Here is a 24,442-nt window from a genome sequence, read left to right as displayed (position 1 = left end):
CCGAACGAAATAACTAGGAAACCACCGGGTTACTTAATCTGCCTCACTAATACGCGCCTAACGTCCTCTGCTATATGGTTACGCACATCAAGTTCGAAGGATATATATAAACCTGCATACACGTTCAAGCGCTTACATGGTAATCCCATGGTACTGCGCTACACCAGTCCGCAAGGAAATACAAGGAGCTGTACGATATGATCGAAGTACAGCTCCGACAGGCAACAGATAGTTAGTTAATCATTCCGATTACCCGGGCTTGCTTTAACTTCTTTACGTTGACATTCAGACCACTTAGCAGAAATCACATGCGTCAACACTTGTTAGGGCCATCGCAATCCTTTCTTTTAATTAGACGGTCGGATTTCTCCAGTCCGTAACAATTCTGAGTTGATCGTTGAACTTCAGCCGAGAAGACACTGAGCCGTATCCGGCGCTGCGAGCAAGGAAGACCCATGGGAGGCCAAAACACGGGACCGAACTCGGTTAAGGAACAATGTGCAATCCTTGACCGTCACTTCGCCCAGGAACGGCACATAGGCGAACAAACCACTTCCCGCCCAAGATTGACAACCCCGAGCCTCAGAGTCAATCCTTATATTGAAGTTACGGATCGGATTCGCTGACTCCCCTTACGTACATTAATCTACCATTAGAGGTTCCTCACCTTGGAAACCTGCTGTGGGTATCGGTACGATCAGGTGCGACATACCCACGCGTCCCCTTCTCGGATTTTCAAGGTCCATCGGATATTTCTCGACAGCGCTGCAACTGTTTGATCTTCACGTTCTATTCCCTATCTCCATACGAAATGCTTCGAGAAAACGTAAACGCTGACAAAGGAAACTCTTCCCAGAGTTCCCGACGGAATCTCCGAATCCAGTAGGTTACTCTGAAGAACCTGTGAGGGTTCGTAGAATACCGTTCCGCTGCCCGGTTCTGAAATAGGAACCAGATTCCCTTCCCCCCAAAGGATAGGTATTGCATTGGGAATTCCGTGAAGTCTAAGTCAGATAGCACTTGAGTGGTAGTAGTAACTTATTTCTGGACGAGAGTCACAAATATTCCCAAATACAATCCAAACACAACAATCCATGCACGCAATTCCTTTGGAGTTATCAAAGAGATTAAGATATTCTGGCTCGTGTGCAACCGCTGTTCACAAGAAACCCTTCTCCACATCAGTCCTCCAGGGACTCCCTGTAGTATTTGTTACTACCTCCAAGATCTACACCGATGGCGGCTCCAGGCAGGCTCACGCCAGACCCTCCTGCGCACACCTCTGCGACCATCATCCTCCTTAACGCAACATTCAATGAGATATGCAGCCTCCACTGTAGTAAGGGCTGAGTATAGGAACGAAGCTTGAGCGCAATACATTTTGAGGGCTAGTTGCTTCGGCAGGTGAGATGTTATGAACTCCTTTTCAGATTCCGACATCCATGGCCACCGTTCTGCTCTCTTAAGCAATAAAAAACTTTCTTGGTTTCAAAATCTCCGATTTAGGTACCTTTATTCAACGTTTGGTGCATCCCACAGCTCCAGTTCTGCTTACCAACAGTGATCACGAGGTCTTCCGATCCTCACACATCTGAATCACTCTCAAGCAAGCAGTCTCTCTCACCAATTTTAAGTTCCAGAATAGGTTTAGGTCGTTTCGGCCGCAAGGCCTCTAATCATTCGCTTTAACGGATGAGACTCGTTCGACATTCGTTCAAATGAGCACCAGCTATCCTGAGGGAAACTCAGGAGGGAACCTACTACTAGATGATTCGATTAGTCTTTTACCCCTATACCTAGCTCCTCGATTTGTACTTCAGAATCGCTACGAATATCTACCAAAGTTTCCCCTCAATTTGTCCTGGAAGGGTATAGTTCAGCATATTTCGGTTCTAAACATCTACTCTCTAAGTGCCTCAACTGGCAATGAGAACGAGACGCCCAAGAATATGGGAGGGCCCGTTTAAGCATCACAGATTCCCTGTCTACCCTTCCTAACAGAAGGTCTACATCTTCCCTCAGTCTCTATACAGAGACCTTTACTTTCATTACACTTTTGGGTTTGGTAATTCCCATTGCCTCACGCACATGTTAGACTCCTTGGCTCCTATTTCAAGACGGAACTGATGGTCCATTAAATAGTACACACCACAAAGAGGAGATGCGCCCGGTTTATGAAATCTGCATCAACAGCATCGGACTTCTAAAGTATGGGACTATGATTGACGGCTAGCAAATCCATCACTTGCACAGACATGAAGGCGTTAAACTTGGACAACTCCGTATAGTCATACCGTAGAGAACCAGCCCGGACAGCAAGGGTTTGCAAGGGCAACGAGGTCCCAGGCAAGCTCCTCCCCGGCTCTAGACCGGCATACGAGTTCTATTGCCTCGAAATAGAGAAATGTGAGGGCCTATGTAGATTCAGCTATCTCTTAAAGGAGTCCCAACCCCTGAAGGTGCGAAATATCAGCCTTAAACTGCTTTCTACCCAGCTCTCTCTGAATCTCTAATCTGTTGTTTCAGGTACGATCCGCTTACCTGCGAACGGTTTCACGTACTTTTCAACTCACATTTCAATATTCTTTTCAACTTTCCCCCACGGTACTTGTTCGCTATCGGTGTCGTGGTGATATTTAGCCTTAGATGAAGTTTACCACACATATATGGCTGTACTTTCCAGCAGCCCGACTCTTACGAGAGGTCTTACGGAGAAGTGAAAGGTCGCACGGGCCTGGCACCCTCTATTTGCAGTGGCTCCATTCAAGAGACTAAGGCACGCCTCAGGAAATAGGGAGAATCGACCCTGGCTAACACCACATTTTTTAACGGCCAACTTTTGCAAGATTCGGTGCTGCGCTCTTCCCTGTTTGCTTGCCGTTACTAAAAGAGTAATAGTTTTGTTTCCTCTGCTTGTTAATATGCTAAAATTAGGGGGTAATCTTAATATCAAGTCGAAAGCAAAAACACAGCCCTGCTTAACGCTCGCACACAACATAACTTTTCATTTACAAATAGTAGAAAGGAAAGGTCAATCAGGGGTCACCCACCCCCTTACCCCTTCCGGGGCACCTTGTGTTTAAGCTCATTCAGGAATTGGGGAACTTTCAGTATCAAGATTCAGAATTTTCTTGACTTCCAGCCACAGACAAAGCTAGTCTTCGCAAGAGGCAGAAATGGCTAGAATTGGGAAGGGAGCCACGGATGGGTTGATTCATTTATAGGAGTAAACACACTATCGCTCTTGGTGTTGGTTAATTTGAAGGCGGACTAATATGGGCGGATTATAGTGTAGGCTCAAAAGGACCTTTCTCGAATGCGAGGAATAAACCTAGAATGCTATTTACTGACGTCCTAGCCGGCCAAGATTAAGAGGAGCATGCAAAACTTGTTTCTGCCTGGAAGGAAAGCTTCATCGAGATGTGCGTCCATGGGCGGGCCAATGAAAGGGCATGTGGTGCAGGTTTGCCAGAACCCCTTATATCGTAAAAACTTCCTTTTTTGGCAAATAATGTCAAAATACCTTGACCTGACGGCTGATTCTAAGAGGGCACATGACGATAGAGAACGCATGAGGTAGGCTCTCATAAATATGCACCTGTCGCTTACGGGATAGAAACAATTCTTAACTCGATGCCTGGTCTGTGTATCACGACTTTGGGCAATTAACTTCTGGCCGATGCCCCTTACTGCGGTTCTTGAATGCGAAGAGAAATGGAACGGAAGTTACAGTCACACCCAAAAGACACGAGTAAGACTTATTCCATTTGAGATTGATTGATTGATTGAAAGGGGGTTTATATGGGCGCGTCGACAGCGAGGTCTTTTGCACCCTTCTTTGACTAGAAAAATGAAGTACCCAAAAACATAAAAGCATGGTATCACAGATATAATAAAGTAAAAGCAAAGTCTGGAGTACGTAAAAGGTGTTCAGTCATTTATGAATTAAAATGTCATAGCATTCAAGAAATGTGCAAACTCGATACACAAACACAAGGACGGGTTAGTACACAATGACAGGTTAATCTTCTCTGCCGGGGCAGCTCGGCAATAGGGGAACACACGTAGGGAAGCCCATAATTAGTATGGAATATAACAGTCTAGTAATAGAATAAAAGCAAGGAAATGCTATGACAAGCATAAAATCATAAAAGCTAAAAATCAGAAATAAATTAATTAAAAGGAAACGTGAGAAATGCACTCACAGAGCATTCACAACATGCAGCTTCTGCAAATAATTGAACATTTTCTGAATCATGGATTCATCATCACCAAGCAAGATTGCCATATCGGCTGGTAATCCAAGTCGAGCTCGCTCAGGAGCAAGAGGCACACATTCCACTAAGAGGTGACGAATACTCAGGGGCTGACCACAATGACGACACACAGTCGGAGGCGTACGTCGCAGAAGATGTGCATGGGTAAGATGACTATGTCCAATACGAAGGCGTGCCAAAGTCCGCTCTTCCAGGCGAGATGATCGGGAGCTCGTCGACCAGACTCCAAGGTGGGGCTTCACTGCATGCAACTTATTGTGAATCTGCTCATCCCAGTGTGTCTGCCAGCGGTGAAGAAGAAGACGATCGATCACAGGACGAAGATCAGAGCTGGGAAGCGGTGACGGAGACTCAGGTCCTGTAAGGGCAGCTTCTCTGGCAGCACGGTCAGCACGCTCGTTCCCTGGAATACCAACATGGCCAGGCACCCAACAAAATTGGACATCGCAACCTGCAAGTCGTAAGGAACTGCAAGAGAGTAGAATTTGCTGAACTATAGGGTGCACACTTGACACATCCGTGAGACTATGTAAAGCGCTGCTGGAGTCAGAGCACAGGAGAACATGTCGGAGATTGCGTCGACGAATATAATGCAGAGTCTCCAGGATAGCAACCAATTCAGCAGTGAACACAGTGGAAGTAGGATGGAGCTTCAAGCCAGCGCTATGATCATCCGTGACGAAGGCACAACCAACAGAATCTTCATGCTTCGAACCATCCGTGTAGAAGACAGCGTAGGTACGGTACGCATCCAGAAAAGAGAAGAACTCCTGACAAAATTGTTGATTGCTGGTAACAGACTTCTTAAATTGCGTTAGATGAAAGCTGACAACTGGTGGAAGAACTGTCCATGGAGGAATGGGCAGGAGGCCCAATGGATAGATGGCAGGGACATCGAGTCCAAGAGAAGCCCCAAGGTCTATAGCACGAATGCCAAAAGGCCGGGTAGCAGTAGGTCGTGCTTGATATCTGTCATAGCGAGCACCAGCCTCAAGGGCAAAGGCCGAAGGATGGTCAGGTACGGCACGGATATGGATGTAATAGCGCAGGAGCAGGCAGTCCCGACGGTGGGAAAGAGATGGTTCATGAGCCTCGACATAGAGACTAGGAATAGGGCTAGTTCGGAAAGCTCCAAGCGCCAAACGAAGGCCAAGATGATGTACAGAATCCAGATGACGTAGGATGGAAGGTCGAGCAGAACCATATGCAACACAGCCATAATCCAATTGGGAGCGGATGAGGCTACGATATAGACGCAACATCACCACACGGTCAGCACCCCACGAAAGATGGGACACCAAACGTAGTAAGTTCATGGAGCGGAGACAGCGGTACTTCAGGTCTCGAACGTGAACAGCCCAGGTAAGTCGTCGGTCAAACTCCAAGCCCAGAAAACGAACATGATCTACATAGGACAATCGAGAACAGCCAAGGAACAGCTCAGGATCATAGGCACAGTGACGAAGGCGACAAAAATGTACGCAGTGTGTTTTGGTGAGAGAAAAGCTGAAACCAGTAGTGGTAGACCATCGGTGAAGGCGGTTGAGCGCTAACTGCAACTGGCGAGTAACTGTACGGAGATCACGTGAGCGACAGTAGATAGTAAAGTCATCCACATAAAGCAGCCCATGAACAGAAGGGGAGAGCTGCGACATCACACTGTTCACTGCAACAGCAAACAAAGTGACACTCAACACACTACCCTGTGGAACGCCATTCTCTTGTGGAAACGGAGCAGAGAGAGTAGCTCCAAGCTTGACTCTAAAAGAACGTTGTTGGAGAAAATTCTGGATGAAGAGAGCCAAGTGGCCACGTAAGCCCCAGAGATGGAGTTGCCTCAAAATGCCATATCGCCAAGCGGTGTCATAGGCCTTTTCAAGGTCAAAGAAGATGGCTATCAGATGTTCTTGATGACAAAATGCATCCTGAATAGCACTTTCAAGATGCGCCAAATGATCAGTAGTGGAACGGAAGCGCCGAAAGCCACACTGAAGATTGGAAATGAGGCCAAGGTGTTCAAGAAACCAGACTAAGCGGGTATTGATCATCTTCTCCAAAAGTTTACACAGACAGCTAGTCAAGGCGATCGGGCGGTAGCTTCCACTGGAGGTGGCAGGTTTAGCAGGTTTCAAAATAGGAATAATGTATGCTTCACGCCAGGCATCGGGGAAGGAGTCTGCAAGCCAGATGCGATTGTACAGGTCAAGAAGATGTTGCTTGCCATCGTCAGGCAGGTGCCGGAGCATAGCATAACAGATGCCATCAGGACCAGGTGCCGTGTCCTTTGTAGAATCCAAAACAGCAGCAAGTTCAGCAGTAGTAAAAGGCAGATTATAAGCTTCAGCAGTTGCAGAGCGGAACTGAAGTGGCGTACGTTCGGTGCGTTGTTTGTAAGTGAGGAATCCAGCTGAGTAGTGAGTAGAACTGGATACATCCGCAAAATGACGACCTAATGCAGCAGCAATTCTGTCCTGATCAGTGACCATTACACCATCGATAATAAGGGATGGAACCGCAACGGAGGAAACATGTCCCTGTAGACGACGAATTTGCGACCAGACCGCAGTCATGGAGCTGCCAGCAGTAAGAGAAGAAACATAAGTGCTCCAGCTATGACGCTTAGCTTGCTTAATCAGATAGCGGGCTCGAGCACGAAGAAGTCGAAATTGAGCCAAATTATCAGCTGTAGGAGCACGATGAAAAGTACGTAGTGCTCGACGTCGGGCCAGAATAGCGTCACGAATCTCCTCTGACCACCAAGGAACGGTGCGTTTACACCGGGAACCAGCATAGATAGGAATATAGTCGTGTGCAGCTGCAAGGATACTCTGCTGAAAGGCCTCACAATGATCATCAACAGTAAAACGTGGGTCTAAAGTGAAAAGAAAAGTGGCGGAAAAATGATCCCAGTCTGCTCGACGGAGATTGTAGGCAGTGAACGGAGCAGAATGGATGAGCGGAAGACCATGCACAAGAATAGGAAAGTGGTCACTGCCACAGAGATCATCATGCACGCGCCAAGTAAGATGGGCACCAAGTTGAGGACTGCAAATGGAGAGGTCCAAATGAGAGTAGGTACCAGTAGCAGTAGTAAAATGTGTGGGACTGCCATCATTGAGGAGCAATGAGTTAGTGTTGTCAAGGAAAGTGGAAATCTCTTGACCTCGTGGCTCAGTACGAGGAGAGCCCCACAGTGCATGGTACGAGTTAAAGTCACCCACAAACAGAAATGGGGATGGAAGCTGTCGAGCAATCTGTTCAAGATCGACAGCAGTAAAGGTGTCATGACGCGTAAGGTAGATACAACAAAAAGTAACAGGTTGTCTTAAGAAGACACGAACAGCTATAAGCTGGAAAGCACTATTCACATGGATGAGAGCAGAATGGTAAGCATCAGAGACCCCAATTGCTACACCACCTGCTGCACGACCTGCAGTAAGCTGATCATGACGATATACAGTGTAACCAGAGAGAACTGAGTTGCTAGTAGAGGTAAAATGCGTTTCCTGAAGACAGAATATGGTAGGATGAAACAATGTCAATAACTGCTTAAATTCCTCGTAGTGTGTGGAATAGCCATTTAAATTCCATTGAAGAAGGGACATGTTCAACAAGCATCGAGAACAAGAAGCGAGGTACTGCTCTTGCCCTTTCCACGGCCTTCCACAAGGGTAAAATCATCGAGCTCCTCCTCCACCATATCATCCATAAGAGACTCGTCATCACTAGGTGGACTACGTGACGTATGCTTCTGTTTCTTCGCCCCAGGTGGGCTAGAAGACTGGGTGCGTGAAGATTTCTTCGATGCCTTGGTAGAAGAAGCAGTGGAAGAGGGAGAGACAGCTTTGGAAGCTTGAGCCTGGAGCTGTTTTTTTCGTTCCTTCTTAGTGAGGGGTTTGGTAGGAGGCTGGCTGTTTGACTGCTTCAAAAACTGAGTTATGGAGGGAGTAGGAGCAGACGAGATAGAGCCAGCTGCCGGAGCGGCAGGAGGCTGAGAAGCAGGAATGGGCTTAACAATTCGTGGAGGCGAACGATCGTTCAAGGGAAGCTTAGGCTGCGAAGCAGATGATGATCGGTGCTTCGTGCGAGATAGTCCTGGGTTCACAGAAGTAGTGGTACGGGACGCCTTGGAAGAGACTGGCGCACTGGGAACCTCAACGTCAGTTTGGGTAGCAAAATTGACTGTCTGGGTACCTTGGGATCTGCTGGTCTTTAGAAGCGAAGAGAAACTGGTGCCGAAGTTGACTTTTGGCTGTAGTCTTCGTTTAGCCTCCGCGGCGGAGATCTTCTCGATTACCATCAACTCACGGATCTTCTTCTCAGCCATAAAAGTAGGACAGTCACGTGACCAAGCTGGGTGGTCACCTTTACAATTAGTGCACTTCGATGGGGCCACACATGGGGCCGGACCATGAGCTGCAGAACTACAATTGCCACAGATGGCAGAGGCATGGCAAGAAGGGGCTGAGTGGCCAAAATGTTGGCAGTTAAAGCACCGTAAGGGTAATGGTATGTACGGTCGGACCTTCAAACGGTGGTAGGCAACGTTCAAATGCGTTGGAAGGTCAGGTATAGCGAAAGTTATGATGTAAGAATCTGTGGGCTGTACTGTGCCATTTCTCTTTGTACTAATACGATGGACGTCTATCACATGGCTATCCTTAAGTTCAGTACATATTTCCGCCTCTGGTAACTCTCTCAAATCAAAGCAAGTGATGACTCCTTTGCTAGTGTTTAGTTGTCGATGAGGCTCAACCAGAATAGGAACAGGTCCTAACTGCGTACTAGCGAGGAGTAATTTTGACTGTTTGTCTGTGGTCGTCTGAACAAGGAGCGTACCATTCCGTAATTTGCGTATATGGCCAGGAGGAAACGTTCCTGTGGCAATGTGATGAATTTGACGATGTACAAGGAACGGTGACAATTTGCTTAATGCTCCAGCGGTTTCTGTTGATCTATCCTTAATAATTAAATATCTTGGTGCAAGACCAAGCTTTTCCTCTCTGTCTCTGTCCTGGGTGGGTAGTTGATGCGTATCCATAACTAAATGAAGCCCAAAATCCTCTCAGCTTCCCCGTCATGGTTCGAAGCGGCCAACGAGGCTGGCAGGTCCTACCTGCATGACCCTTGTCAGCAAGCTAAGCTGTGACACCAAGTCAAAATGACAAGGAGGCAGAGCCACTTGCACCGCCGACTGATGGGTACTTTTGAGAGGACCCACGTCCCACCGTGTAAGGGGAGGAACCAATGGTTCATTGGAGATTCCCGCACCGCAGACTCCCAGCATTCCCTTTCAGGGCATCACTCCTTCCGGTCCTGCTGGGTGCGCATGCGCTGCACTCCTCCGTCCCACGGCCCCGGGTCCAGCGTCATCCAAGAAAATCCAATCAAAACCAGTCCATTGCAAGGTTGTCTTCTAAAAGAGCAGTCCACATCCGAGGCTTTTATTTGTAACTACGCTCGATCGCAGGTTTTAAATGCCGGGTGATCGGCCCGGCACAACCCCCAACCTGGAGGACCAGTGGCTGATTGCAGTTCCGAAGAACTGGGCGATGGGGGCGCCACATCCCGACGCTTATTCCATTTGAGAATTAATCTGATACGGTTTTATATGAAGCCATACAACCATTTCTGGAGGAAGGCGCCACTACACGTGGTTATTTCAAGGAACCAGAAGTATTTAAAATAACTCTGTCGGGCTCGTCATTTCAAGCGGAAGCAGTTCCTGCACTCAAACCTCTGACAAAACGTTTCTCGTGTGCATATAATTCTCAAGACTGGGCAGGCGCAAGGCTGCCTGGCGAACAAGGTAATTAGGACTGAGTCTCGTTACTCCAATTTGCCCCAATTAATGAACGAGTCTCAACAGAAGGTGACTGGCAAGGGATCAGTTGTGACTCGTGACTAACCTTGGCGGTCTACATCTTGTAAATGAAATGTCCGGTTGTGCTTGAGCCTTAAGAAGCGCTGTTTTTTTGGCTCCCGATCTCAGACTAGGTGATATTACGCCTTGATTTAAGCATATTAATAGCGGAAGAAAAACTACCTAGGATTCTTGAGTAACGGCGAGCGAACAGCGAAGAGCCTAGCACTGAATCTCGAAGACGTTTGTTGTAGAGAAATGTGGTGTTACGGAGGTTCCCCCGAGTTCTTAAGGCGTGTCTCAGTCTCTCTTGAATGGAACCACTGCCCATAGAGGGTGCAAGGCCCAGGAGACCGTTTTAGTTCCCAAGAATAATACTTCTACGAGTTGGGGTTTATGTAAGTGCAGCCATAAGTGGGTGGTAAACTCCATCTAACACAAAATCTGACCATGAGCCCGATAGGGAAAAACTGCGATGAGGGAAAGTTGAAAAGAACTTTGAACAGAGTTCAAGAGTACGTGAAACCGTTCGGGGGTAAACAGATGGTACCTGAAACAACAGATTACAGATTCAGAGAGATCTGTGTAGACCGCACTATCAGGTTGATCTTTTTCTCCTTCGGGGGTTGGCACTCCTGGGAGGGGCAGCTGACTACATAGGCTCTCGCATTCATGTCTTTTGAGGCGTGACAGCTCGTTGGATGTTAGTCTACGACCCGAGGAAGTTTGTCTGGGTAACCGTTGCCCTTACATATCCCTGGTGTCCAGGGTGGCTTTTGATGGTATGAGAATCCGGACTTGCCCGCGTTTAACGCCTTCATGTCTGTACAAGTGTTGGATTTGCTAGCCGTCGGGCTTAGTCCCAGACCTTAGTAGTCCGATGCTGTTGGTGCAGACTCTATGAACTGGGCGTATCTCCTGTTTGTGGCGTTTACTGTTTAATGGACCATCCGACCCGTCTTGAAACACGGACCAAAAAGTCTAACATGTGCGCGAGTCAATGGGAATTACTAAACCCAAAGGTGTAATGAAAGTGAAGGTCTCCGTATGGAAATGGAAGGAAGATGGAAACCATTCCTTTGAAAAGGTAGACACGGCCTCTCTGTTGCCTAAAACATGCCCTCCGCATTATTTTAGCGTCTCGTTCTCATTGCGAAATTAGCGGCACCTAGAGCCTATATATTTGGATCAAAAAGATCGTGAATTTGCCAGGCCAGGACGAAGAAGGGGAAAACCTGGTGGAAGTCCGTAGCGATTCACCACTTCTGGTGCAAATCAATCGTTGGGGCTAGGTATAGGGTTGAAAGACTAATCAAATCATATAGTAGCTGATTTAATCCGAAGTTTCCTTCAGGATACGTGGTGTGATTTGAACGGAAATCAAACAAGCCTCATCTGGTAAAGGGAATAATTAGAGGCCTTGGGGTCTAAACGACCTCAAACTATTTTCAAACTTTACATGGGTGAAACACTGATTGCTTGAGAGTGAAGCAGAGTCACAAGATCGGAGTACCTAGGGGGCCAGGTTTGGTAAGCAGAACTGGCGCTATGGGATGAACCAAACTGAGTAAAGGTGCTAAAATCGGAGATTATTTTGAAACCAAGAAAGGTTTTTGTTGCTTAAGACAGCAAGACGGTGTAGTCGGAGTGGAAGTCGGAGTGTGTAACAACCCACCTGCCAAAGCAACGAGCTCTGAAATTGATGGCGCTCAATCTTCGTGCCTACACTCGACCGTTACTGCAGTGAAGGCTGCATATCGCACCGAAAGAAGCGGTAAGGTGGAGAGGGTCAGCATAGTGCGCATGAGGGTCTGGGTGTGAGCCTTCCTGCAGACACAGTCGGTTTAGATCTTGGTGGTAGTAGCATATACTCTAGCGAGGCCCTGCAGAACTGATGTGGAGAAGAATTTCGTGTGAACAGCCGTTTCACACGAGTCAGTCGATCCTAATCCCTAGGACCACTCTTCCGGCACTGAGGCGATGAACTGTTGTATTGAGGAGTTAATTAGGACCCTCATACAGAAATACGGCACTAGTACGGCTCAAGGGATACCTGGCTAAGCCTTTGCGGATTTCCCAATGCAATATTCATCCTTTGAGCGAAAGAGATCTGGTTCCTATGACAGAATCGGGCAGGGGAACCGTATTCTACGGAACCTCACAGGTTCGTCAGGGTAACCTAGCAAGACACGGAGACTCCGACAAGAGCTCTAGGAAAAGTTTTATCTTCTGTATTAACTTACCTGGAAGGATTTTGCATGGAGATAGGAAATAGAACACGCAAAGCACCTTAGCAAAAGCAATGTCGAGAGTGTCCCGATCGAGCCTGAAAATCCGAGAGGGACACGTGGAGGTGTCCCGTCCGATCGCACCTATATGCACAGCAAGTCTCTAAGGTGAGGTGCCTCTAGTGGATATATTTATGTAGGTAAGAGAAGTCGGCAAATCTGATCCGCATCTTCGGGATAAGAATTGGCTCTGAGGATGAGGGCTATTCGGGCTTTGTCGGGAAGTTGCTTATTCGCTGGTGTGCCATTCCTGATCGTGGTGACGTTCATGGGTTACACCTTCTTTAAATAGAGTTCATTCAGGTTCGTTGGCTTCCCATGGATCATCTTTGTTCGGAGTCCCGTTGTACGGTTCGGTGTCTTGTCGGCTGACATTCAGCGATCAACTAAGAATTGTCAGGGACTGGAGAGTACGACAGTCTAATAAAAACAAAGTACTTCGATGATCGTAACGGGTGTTGATGCAGTGTGATTTCTGCCCAGTGTTCTAAAATAACGTAAAGAATTGCAAGCAACCGCGGGTAAACGGAGAGACTAATTATGGCTATTTTGTTTGTCGAAGCTTCGCTGCTGCACTGCTTGCCCTGATGGCGCATTTTACCCTGTTCGGATTTATAGGGTTCTCGGGATGGAAAGAACAATACGCGGCAATGCTTTATGTACACCACCACGTGGAGACGGGCGGGGGTCAGTCCGTTTCCATGTGCAGCTGGTGTAGCGCAATACCATCGGTATACCATCTAAACCCTTAAGTGTGTATGCAGGTTTCTATACCTCAGTGTAACCATATAGGGGAGTACTTTGCATGCGTCGTAAAGAGGCAGGTTAAGTAACATGTTCTCCTACACAGGGTGTTGCCTGTGTGGCCGCGCGAAACCAGCACTAGGCTGGATCTTCCTCACGTGGGTACAGCTGACGTGAAGGAATTGTGCTGGCCGGGTGCTTCGCTGTGTCCCAACTTGTCTCCAGGTGCCACTGCTTTTCCATCTGTACATTCGCGCGAGGGTTGAGGCAAATACTGTAAGAATGGGGCTGAGGCGTGTTCGGCACTAAGACCTTTCCTGGCTCAGTGTGTATCTAAGTTTGGTCCTGGCGTTGTGTGATCCTCGGCCTTCCTAATGTGTATATATGTACTACCATGAGCAAAATAAATGACGCGTCTCTTTATTTTGAAGTTTTTTGAAAATATCTCCGTTTTCTTTATATGTTCGAAATCTCGGAAGGTTTCCCCAGCAGGACAGGTTAATAACAAACCCGTTTTTAATATTTGTGTTAGATATTAGCTTAAAATAAAGAAATTAGAAGCAAAAAACATTAAATCGACAGAAATCTCGAGAATTACCAACTCTGCTAAAGTGGGAAATTTTCAAGAACGCGAGGGAATTCTGCAGTTCAACACGAAGCAGCGACATCTATGTCAGTGAGAGAAGCGTGGATTAGATCTACAAACGAAAATTTTAACGAAATATTTCTAGTATGTCTTATTATATGCATTATCTGCGAACTCCAAATATATGAATCTATGCTAAGTATTAACGTATAGATAGTGCAAATAGTGGAAATTACCTATGGAAAAAGACGAATTGTTAGCCCTATCGTAATGAAAAATCGTCCTTACTGTAGAACAGGTTCAGCTTACGTAAAAAAGCAAATAGCTCAGTTAGATAAAGCAACGAGTTTGTATACCGAAGGTAGACGGTTCGAATCCCGTGAAGGACTGTTGTAATTTTTATCACTAAGGTTATTTTATTTATTTTTTATTTGGGAAAGAATCAAATTGTAACATATGTGTAAAACTCATGACGATACCCCCCCCCCAAAAAAAAGAGAGAGAGAAAATATCGTCGCATTTGCATTAGTGTCTCTAATTTTTGTTTGCAAACAGATTCGTAATAATTTCCCCTGTGCTCACTGATGCATAACGAATGTTTTCCAGTAAATGTTAATTCTAATTTGGAGAATTTTATAGTTTCACAATTTCTCACTACATAGTCTTCTATCTACGTGTTTGGATATTTTGATAACAGATTTCCCTATTAAATGTTTAATTTTCTCTATAAATATTTGTCTTAAATTGAAATTGTTTTGAATTTACTACATAAGCAAAGTTGCCCGAAGGAGGAGAGCTCAAGTAATAGATATTCTACGTAAAAGCAACCTATTGTAGAATGATGATGCTTCTTACCTTCAGCACATAATCTTAACGTTAGAGAGTCAGAGAGAGAAAAATCCTGTTTTTCCTCCCCTATGACCACTCATCTTAAAGCTCTACCTATAATGATTCGTGTCACATAATTTCGGCTCTCCAAAGACATTCATATTTATTATTATTATTATTATTATTATTATTATTATTATTATTATTATTATTATTATTATTATTATTATTATTCCTGAATATGCCACCATTACATAATGTTGTAACTTTAGACATCTTAGTTTATAGTGCTTTCTTTAGTAATAATTTGAGCAACCACGTCACAAAATTTAAAATGTATGAGGGGGCACGACGTTTTATTTCCCCTCCTCTCTTTTCAGCACCCTCCAACACAAGGTATATAATTTCTGAGAAGCAGGGCAGACAAAATGAATAAGAAAAATATTTAGAGCATCCTTTCCTCCTTCGTGAATGTAATATCACGTAGCATTTTTTATTCTACTGAAGACGACCCTAGGCCGTTATGGTTAGGTAACAAAAGAAATACCTAATATATTTATAGCGCCCCTTAACTGTAATATTACCTCTTCTTTATTTGTTCGAGGCTTCCCTACACAACCAAGGGTGACAAAAAGAATAGGAAAAGTGTCTAAAGATTACAAAAGACTTTATAGTTTGTCAGAAACAAGGCAGTATATACACAACATTGCTTTCGTTAACAAGTGTTTCACCCTTGAGTCGCTTATAAAATTAGGCAGAATAACTTTTGCCGATCATTGTTCTAGAGGGATTTGTCCAGGATGGTTTGGTGTCGAGCTAATAACGATGAGTATGTTTATTTACATCACTGTTAAAGAAATAGCAAACTTTCTGAAAGGAACTTACTTAGGAAACAGATCTTCCTTCTACTTAGCCAGAGCCCACTCTGAAAAATTGCAACTGGCGTTCTGAGTGAAAGTTCTATGGGACTATTAGAAAAATATATTCCCGTTTCCACGCTGATGGTAGAATTTCTTAAACCGTTATTGAATTACGTTCGAAGGGTAGGCGTAAATAGCGCCCCCGCAACAATGTGGCGTGGGGACCGCACAAGCTGCAAGGCCAAAAAGTATACAGAAAGTTCGCAGGGGCGGAGCAGGCCAAATTTTCACACGGGCAAAGTGACTTTTTGGCGCCCTTCCCCTAGTAGTAGCCTATATTTTACATTTTATCATAGTGTTTTTAATAGTTTAAACCAGGAGCGTCATTTCAGATTTTGCTTTGGGTGGGGGACAAGACCTCTTGATATAAGTAAAATTTCGCGTTTTTCACTGATTTACTACTATTCTAATGATAAAATCTATATACATCTCAAACTCAGGGGGGCAAATGCCCCTCCCTGCCCTCCCTAAATGACGCCCCTGTTTTAAACCCATTTTCAAAAAGAAATCCTTACCTAGGAAAACTTCACAAAGAATATGGCCCGCTATAAACAATACCAACTCCACCCCCCTGGTCTAGTGGCTAGCACGCCTGCCTTCTGTGGTACCGGGTCCAATTCCCGGTGGATTACTGTTGAACGATAAAAGTGGTTCGGATTCCACTATAATTAGTATCCACATCTCCCTTGCCCATTAAGACATAACCGTGGAACGCTAAACTCAAGCAAACAAACAAACAATACTTAATTCCCGGCACTCTTTATTCTACATGCCATCTCTCAATTTTTCGATACAGCCCCCTTAGTACTATGAAACTCTCTTCTTCCTTAGTGAAATGGAAAAAGATCATATAATTGCCACTACTTTACAAGAATATAAACCAAAAACGTCAGTAGAAAGCACATTATAAAATTTACTTTTTGAGGCTCGTTTTGGTGCCCCTCTTTCTCTGGCGCCCCGGGCAGTCGCCCGGCCCTTAGTCCGCCCTTGAAAGTACGGACGCATAACTAAGGACTGCGGAGGAGAGGTTAACCTTCATTTTATGCCACTGGTTTGACGTGTTTGAAATGTTCAGTAAGTGATCGGTTAGTGAAATAATTTCGACAGTTACTGATGTTTAAAGTTTAGCTAAGACAAAACTACCTAATCAAATACATTTGATATCGGGATGTCACAATTTGATTTTTCCTCACACAAAAAAGATAAAAACAATAGTAATAAAAACCCTTACTCGTACTGGGCTCCTAACTAACAACCTAATTCTTACAGACTAGTTCCTCTGACCAACTGAGTTTCGATTTCTTACGCGAAAGAAGTCTGTTATATTAAGAGGCATGCTTTTCATTATCAAAACTGTTCGAAGTAATACGAACATGGCTTAAGAACAGAGACGGAACTGAATTACCACTCGATTGACCTTGAGGGCAAATCACCAAAGCGTAGCTATAAACGTAAGTTCAGCATGCATTTCTCTGGAGTTGTGTTCAGTATTCCTATCTGCCAGTCATGCTTGTTCGTAGGAGTAATATGTTACAAACCTGACCTTTCGATATAGCACAATAGCAAAAGAATAAAAGGGAAGGAATTCTTGCCCTTATGAACGTTGGATACCACCATGTGCAATAAAACTGTCGCGTCTCCTTGAAGTGATATTTTATCGAAAATAACTCGTTTTCCTTTATATAGTCTATCCGAAGTTTTTGAGGGTTTCAAAATGAGGAAATGTTACTGACAAACAAGGACGCATTTAGGGGTGGGTCCAAGGGGTCCGGACACCCTCTGAAACCCCAACTTTTCTGTAAATTTAGCCTAATTTTGGGGATTATCTTTTAAAATTTTATTATAATTTATCCTAATATTGAAGTCGGACCCCTCCCGAAATAAATTACTGCATACGTGTCTCTGACAATTTTCAATATATTCGTTAAATAATAAAGTAAAATAACTAAATTAGGAGCAAAAAGCTTTAATAATAATAATAATAATAATAATAATAATTGAAGCGAGCTTAACGAGTTTCAACCGTACGACTCAACCAACGTTTGGGTGCCTGTTCGTTCCTCTCATAAAAGACATTTCATTTTAATGAAACTAGTAAGTGCCTTCTTTTAGCTCTACGGAGTAACTATTGCTTGGAATATGAAACTGTAAAACATAAGAGGTAAAATTAACCAAATGGTGCAAGTTTCCACTTATATATATAAAACAATTTTGCAATATCAACTACGTGAATCTTGTCCCATAAAAGAGCCGAAACCCCTACACCAAAGAGCCCTCCGAGATTTGATCATTGTCCACACGGACTGAAATTGTCATTTGAAGCCAAGACTTTAATATGAAGCCAATAATTTCTTTAAAATAGACGGAAAATTCGGAAGTTATAAGCATTTTCATATTTTTGCCTTTTCCCATAAGGGAGCCGTAGCCCCCTATACTGAAGAGCCCCCCCCCCCGGAGATTTGATCATTGTCCACTCGGACTGAATTTGTCATTTGGAACCAACACTTTAATACGAAGCAAAATATTTCTTTAAAATAGACGAAAAATTCGAAAGTTATAAACATGTTAATAATTTTGCCTTTTCTCATAAGGGGGCCGTATTAGCCTACACTGAAGAGCCCCACGAGATTTGATCATTGACCACTTGGACTGAAATTCTCATTTGAAACCAAAACTTTAATATGAAGCCAAAAATTAAACTTTTACATCAATTTAAACTGACTGGGTTCCGGTTCCTCCCACTATTATTTAGTTTAGTTAAGTGGTAATTTGTGACAGCTTCACATCATCAAAAGAATGTTTCACTTCCCCTCCCCTCCCCCAGGAGTTCGTGCTGGATCCACCACTGGAATCAATAGACACTCTTCCTATTCTTTTTGTCACCCTTGATTGTGTAGGGGCTCCCTCGTACAAATAAAGAAGCGGTAATATTACAATCAAGGGGCGCTATATATTAGGTATTTTTTTAGTTACCTACCCCTAACCGCAAAGAGCCATCTTTCGTAGAATAAAAAATCTTACGTGATATTCCAATCATGAAAGGGGAGAGGATGCTGTAAATATATTTCTTATTCATTTTGTCTGTCCTGCTTATCAAAAATTACTTTCTGTTGGAAGGGTACTGAAATGAGAGGGGCAAAATAAAAAGTCGTACCCCCTCCTACATGGTTGCTCAAATAAGTACTAAAGAAAGCATTTTAAACTAAGATATTTAAGATTTAAACTAGGAAACTAAGATATCCTTACATTATGTAAGGATGGCATATTCAGGATTATTATTATTATTATTATTATTATTATTATTATTTGAATGTTTTTGGAGCACCGAAATTTTGTGAGACGAACAATGATATGTAGAGGTTTAAGATGGGTGGTCATAGAGGAGGAAAAACAGGATTTTTCTCTCTCTGACTCTCTAACGTAAAGATTATGTGCTGAAGGTAAGAAGCATCATCATTCTACAATAGGTTGCTTTTACGTAGAATATCAATTACTTGAGTTCTCCTCCTTGGGTCTACTTACCTTATGTAGTAAATTCAAAACAATTTCAATTCAATACAAATACATTGTAAAACTTTTCCGTAATTAAACATCTAGGGCAGTGGTGTCGAATTATAATAAGCCTGAGGGCCATAACTGTCTTTACTAGGAAGGTGGAGGGCCGCAGCTAATAATAATAATAATAATAATAATAATAATAATAATAATAATAATAATAATTATTATTATTATTATTATTATTATTATTATTATTATTATTATTATTATTATTATTATTATTATTATTATTATTATTATTATTATTATTATTACACTACAAAAGAAAAATATAAAAAATATATTTGAAATTTAACATTCCTATTCAATGTGACTAATGAGGGTGACTAGCAGCGTTTACAAGGGCTGGGGTATCTACATCCATTCCTCTTGTAAAAGATGTAACCCGCAGATGTAAGAGAGAAGAATCTCCAAGGCAGCTTCTGGAGCAATTCTTTGCAATTTTCATGGTGGAAAATGCACTTTCGCACAGATAAGTACTACCAAACAGTGACACTATTTTCCAACACAACACACAAAAGCTAGGGAAACGTTTGTTAGAAAGTAGTCTGAAAAATCTACTCCTTTCTTTGTTCTTGTCTGAAAGAATGGGTCAGACTGAGTCACAAAGTTCGAGCTGTAAGTTTGGAGCTTGTTCTTCGATGTTTATTGTCAATGGATTAGTAAATAATGCTATGCCGTTTTTTTAATTTGTCAAAATCTGAGAATCTCGCATTAAATCCATTCATGATACTCTCGATGTTTCTACAGAACTCAGAAAAATTAAACGCTTCCTTTTCAAAATCTAATGTCAGACGATTGCAGCTTGGAAAGTATGCTAAATTGTGTTTATCACAAGAAGTGGTGTATTTCTTGCGCGCTATGGCTTCTAGGCAAAGTTCGAGGAAGAAAGGGTCTGATTTAAAAAGCTAGATCAAATATAAATTCGTTCATTGAAGTAATCGTCCCTTTCAGCAACGGTTACATTACTGGCTCCAGTGTTGTCTTGGATGCCTGCTCCTTTTTGTTGTATAGAAGCGCTAAATGGATGCCTTATTCCGAAAGAAGAGTGGAAACATTAAATGAATGAATGAATAAAATTAAAATATTATCAGTTATAACAATCGTAAATCATGAAAGCTTTGTGGGCCGCAGGAAATGGTTTGGCGGGCCGTCATTTGGACAGCCCTGATCTAGGGAAAATTAAACATTTAATAGGGACATCTGTTATCAAAATATCCAAACACGTAGATAGAAGACTATCTAGTGAGAAATATTGTGAAACTTTATAAAATTCTCGAAATTAGAATTAACATTTACTGGGAAACATTCGTTATGCGCCAGCGAGCATATGGTGAGCAGTGAGCACAGGGGAAATAATTACGAAACTGTTTGCAAACAAAATTAGGGACGCTAATGCAAGTGCGACAACGGCATTTTTTCTTTTTTTGGTATCGTCATGAGTTTTACACATACGTTACAATTTGATTCTTTCCCACATAAAAAAATAAATAAAATAACCATAGTGTAGTGATAAAAATGACAACGGCATTTCCATGGGATCGAACCCGCTACCTTCAGCATACAGACTCGTTGCTTTAACTAACTGAGCTATTTGCTTTTTACGTGAACTAAGCCTGTTCCGGTAAAGACGATATTTCATTACGATCGTCCTACCAATTCGTCCTTTTCCATAGATAATTTCCACTATTTGCTCTATCTTTATGTTAATACTTAGCATATATTCATATATTTGGAGTTTGCAGATAATGCATATAATAAGACATACTAGAAATATTCGTTAAAAGTTTAGTTTGTAGATTTAATCCACATTTCTCTCAATGACATAGATGTCGCTGCTTCGTGTTGAAATGCAGAATTCCCTCGTGTTCTTGAAAATTTCCCACTTTAGCAGAGTTGGTAATTCTCGAGATTTCTGTCGATTTAATGTTTTTTGCTTCTAATTTCTTTATTTTAAGCTAATATCTAACACAAATATTAAAAACGGGTTTGTTATTAACCTGTCCTGCTGGGGAAACCTTCCGAAATTTCGAACATGTAAAGAAAACGGAGATATTTTCAAAAAACTTCAAAATAAAGAAACGCGTCATTTATTTTGCTCATGGTAGTACATCTGCATTTCCAGCACTGGGTCGCTGCAAAAAGTAAGCCTCTTCCCTTTCCCTTACTCTTTGTGAACGAGCGGTGTCACATTCATGGTTGAAACTGCACTACTTTCGAGCCATATGTCAGACCTTTGGGAGACCTGCCGATCTTCCTGGATGTCCCGATCAGCGACCATTCGCTGACCCCAAATTTCCCCCTCCCCGGTCACCAACCTCCATCCACGTTCAATCGGTTTCTAATATGAAGCTTGCTGAAACAATTTTCCATGGTGCGCTCGCTGGTTTCCCGCGGCGACGGATGGTGTCCGTCACTATGTTCAGAGGATTTAATGTACTAGGGATCATGGGGTAGGGGCTAGCACCGCTTTTCAACTTTACTTCGGCCGCTTGAGACAAAGAGGATAAGACCCCCACCCATCGACCGCCGTGGATGAGCACCGGCAGTAGCAAAGGGACCCACCTGATTCGGCACCGCAGGGAAAATCTAAATATCGTTGTACAGTGTCGGGTTCTACGTGAACCTTCTCAAAAAAACTGGCCTGGATGTGCATGTTAGACATACGCACCCAGAAAAGGCTAAGCTGAGGGTTGACACTGAGCGTGCCAAACAAGATGCACATCTGAGGAGAAATGCTGATTGCTCGAGAGGAGGTTAGCCACGTCCGGGCTTAATGTCGGTTCTTCGATGGGGGTTTCGCGGAAGTCATCTCAGGGTGCTCATTTCAGGATTCCATCAAGAGACACTGCAAGTCACAAGCCTATCAACGGCTCGTCTGCCAGAAGTTCGAAACGGCTCCTGAAGAAGCTCGATCTGAGATGAGCGAGAAACTCCCCTCCAGATAGCAGGAACAGACTATACAGGATTAGCCGCAGTTCCGTGGAACCTATAGTGGGTTCCCAGCTGAGCCTTATACTGCACCTAGTCCATCAGTCCTTTCGGGTGCTGAGATGATCTCTGACGATGATGGTACCTTCATCCTTGTCTTTCCCTCCGTGCTCTTCCAGCACCTCCACCCCGTTATACGGTGGATTCTCTTGGTTTGAGGGAGGTGGTCAAGGGGCAGATAACCCAGCCGCAGCTGCCCGGTGTAGACAAGTATAAGGAGTGTCGTCTCGGTGACATAGAGGCGGCCCTTTGTGATGCGGAGGTCATGGCTAGACTTTCCTCATATTTTAAAGCTAACGTTTGGTCACCCATTCATCCATCGACATTCAGCTGCAGTGACAATCCTCCCGAACAGATCCTAACCAGGGGGTGACAACGCAGACATGAGTGCGCGCGGGTCCAGAAACTCTTTTGAGGGCGGCGACAACTTGCCACCAAGCAGGTGTTATATGACCCCGAAGACCCCTCACGGTGTCCTTTATCTGAGGCCATGAGTGGTTTTGAGCGCGGTCTGTTCGGTAAGGAATTGTTCTGTTATCCTGAGGAGTCGGTTCTTTCCGAGAGCCCCGTTTGGAGTCACTTGGAGGCTCCAGGAACTATCAAGGAGGTTACTATGGTTCGGCTTTGTCGTGGTACTGGCCCCAAACCTGACTGTTTCACCGTGAATGAGCTTGTAGGAATTCCTGTTCGACTCCACCTGAAGTTGTATCATTCTTTCCTCCTGGTTTGCATCCTGCCTGAACACCTCAGATTGTATCGGTCGGTCTTCGCTCCGAAGAGAGAGACCCTTGCCGCCGTCCGACTATAGACCAATTTCTATCGGGTCTGTATTCACCAGATAGTTTCGTAAAATTCCAAAGACGGAAGGATTAAGGAAGCCTGATATAGTCGCTTATAATTCGTCTAAAGCAAGAATAATTCATGTGCAGATCGTCTCCGGAGTCACTGGCCTGGATGCTTCGCACCATCTTAAGCGTATAAATACAACCCGGACGCTCTGTTACGGGTGTTCGTGAGACCTTTCAGGGCCCGGGTGATGATGTACTCTCTCGTGGAGGGAAATATGGTCTGCTCGCGCCGCAAGCGAACTGGCCGCTCTGGTTCGTTCCGCTACGTTAGAGGATATTACCACTCTCGCGCTCCGCGGTTCCGTTAAGACATTCAGAGGTTTCATGACTATGACGCTGCATTCTGGGCAGTCGATTCGACTTACTTCGCCTCACCGCCCTACACCGGTTATAACTATGTTTGGTAACCATAGACAGACGGGACGCCTTTCATACGTTCCGTCCCGATATACGCGTGTGCAAAAGAGCAGCCAGATGCCTCATCATTTAATTAGTGTTGCGCGTGAGTGGATTAATGAGATCACCACTGTCCCTACATACTAGGGAAAGAAGACCAGAGTTTTCGTCTCCCAGGTCAAGAGAAGGTGTCAAAAGAAGGTAGCGTATAGGTTACGCACCGCCCTATTGAAGGTTTTTGTGTGTAGGTGCACACAATGACTAGCCGAAACCAATTTTGAGAAGCAGTAGTTTTTGATTAGGTGAGAGTTTCACACCACCGAATATGGTGAATCATTGCGAAGGGAGCGGGACTACAGTACGCTAATGCATGTTCACGATGGTTCTTCCGGGCAACAGCTGTAAGGGCACAGTTGGCAGAGGGAGTAGCTTCCCAGTTGGGATATTCCCATAGATATGTGGGAATTATGTATAGAGGAAAGGTCTAAAAAATCAAACATGGTACCCTCAAAGAGGAAGCCAGAAGATACGGGAAAGAGGACCAGAGTCACCGGTAAGGAATCCTCCTAACCGAATCGAAGGGGAACACAAGCTGTTCACAATAATGGGAACAACAGTGGTCTACGGAAAAGAAAAATGCAGAGCTGGTAAATGGGCAGACAGGGCCGGCAGACAGAAAGCAATCAACCAGAAACTCCGCTCAATGAAAGTAACCTTAGCGAGAGTGGTCCTGAGGTAAGTAGTGCCCCGTCAGGTTCCGGGCCGGAGGAAGTGACAAGGATACCAAATACTCAACTTCTACACATGGAGAATGCTGAATTTTTGGATTCCACTCAAAGTGGCAGAACGAGTAACCCAGAAGGCCCTAACGTTACCTGAAAGAGAGGTTGATACAATGGGCCATGGACCACCTCGGAAATACCGAGGAATCGGATGCGACGAACCAAGAGCTGACGCTCAAATTGGTTACTCAAACAAATGAAAGCCAATCACAACCTGTGTCATTCGTACACTTAGTCGCCAGGTATCCCTGAATTGTGCAGAGGCAGGCCGCTAGTGAAAAACCAGTAGCACAGACTTGACAAGATGCATTCATTAAGCTAAAGGCTAATGAAAACCCAAAGGACATACGGAAGACCCTGA

General features: G+C 44.1%; 2 pseudogenes; one reads left to right on the top strand and one right to left on the bottom strand.

The window, feature by feature from the left end:
* Nucleotides 1-650: 650 nt before the first annotated feature.
* LOC145688721 (large subunit ribosomal RNA) lies at nucleotides 651-2,938 on the bottom strand (annotated as a pseudogene).
* A 7,347-nt stretch (nucleotides 2,939-10,285) lies between these two features.
* Nucleotides 10,286-12,553, top strand: LOC145688725 (large subunit ribosomal RNA; annotated as a pseudogene).
* Nucleotides 12,554-24,442: the final 11,889 nt, after the last annotated feature.

The sequence above is a fragment of the Thermobia domestica genome, chromosome 6 (assembly GCF_964235325.1).
Source record: "Thermobia domestica chromosome 6, izTheDome1.hap1.1, whole genome shotgun sequence".
Classification (NCBI taxonomy): Eukaryota; Metazoa; Arthropoda; class Insecta; order Zygentoma; family Lepismatidae; genus Thermobia; species Thermobia domestica.
The sequence above is the reverse complement of the archived record's forward strand: the minus strand, read 5'-3'. Positions and strand labels throughout refer to the sequence as shown.